This window comes from Chiloscyllium punctatum, unplaced genomic scaffold (assembly GCF_047496795.1).
Source record: "Chiloscyllium punctatum isolate Juve2018m unplaced genomic scaffold, sChiPun1.3 scaffold_634, whole genome shotgun sequence".
Lineage (NCBI taxonomy): Eukaryota > Metazoa > Chordata > Chondrichthyes > Orectolobiformes > Hemiscylliidae > Chiloscyllium > Chiloscyllium punctatum.
In genome coordinates this window covers 38,251-39,375 of record NW_027310368.1, presented here as the reverse complement: position 1 = coordinate 39,375, position 1,125 = coordinate 38,251, and positions in this window count along the sequence as shown.

The following is a 1,125-nucleotide window of genomic DNA, read 5'->3' as shown; positions in this document are numbered from 1 at the left end:
TAAACCTTTGCCTTCTAGTTGTAGACACTTATCCAACCTTAGGAAAAGACATTGTCTATTTACCCTTTGCATGCCTCTCATGATTTTATGAACCTCTATAATTCACCCACAGAGATAACTGCCCCAGCCTATTTAGGCTCTCCCTACAGCTGAAATCCTCCAGCCTTGGCAACATCCTTGTAAATCTTTTTTGAACTCTTATAAGTTTCACATCTTTCCAATGGGAATGAGACCAGAATTGCACACAATATTCCAAAAGTGGCCTAGCCAATGTTCTTTGCAGCCACAACATGACCTCCCAACTCTTGTACTCAGTGGTCTGAACAATAAAGGAAAGCATACCAAACACCTTCACTATCGTATCTACCTGAGACTCTACTTTCAAGGAACTACGAACCTGTACTCCAAGGTCTCTTTGCTCAGCAACATTCTCCGGGACTTTACCATTGAGTGTATGCGTCCTGCTCTGATTTGCTTTCGAAAATGAAGCACCTCACATTTATCTAAATATCTCTCCATCTGCCACTCCTCAATCCATTGGCCCATCTGATCAAGATACCATTTTATTCTGAGGTAACCTTCTTCATTGTCCACTACATTTCCAATTTTGATGTCACCTGCAAATTTACTAACTATATCTCACATGTTCACATCCAAATCATTTATATACATGACAAGTAGCAGTGGACAGTCCTTTGAGTGCAGGATTTGGGATGGTATGTTCAGGTTGCACAGGACATTCGTGAGGCATGTCTTGGAGGACTGTGTGCAGTTCTGTCCGCCCTGTTATATAAAGGATATTATCAAGTTCGAGAGCGTTCAGAAGAGACTTATCAGGATGTTGCTGGGAATGGAGTCTTTGAGTTATAAGGACAGGCTCAATAGACTTGGACATTATCTACTGGAGCGTAGGAGGCTGAGAGGTGACATTATAGAGATTTATAATATCATGAGGGGTATCGATAATGTTGAATTGTAGGCGTCTTTTACCTCGAGTGGGGGATTGTTTTTAGATAATAGGAGCACTTTTGTAAAAAGACATAGCGTCATAGAGCTGTATAGCATGGAAACAGTCCCTTTGGTCCAACGCGTCCATGCAGACTAGATAGCCAAAATTAATCTCAT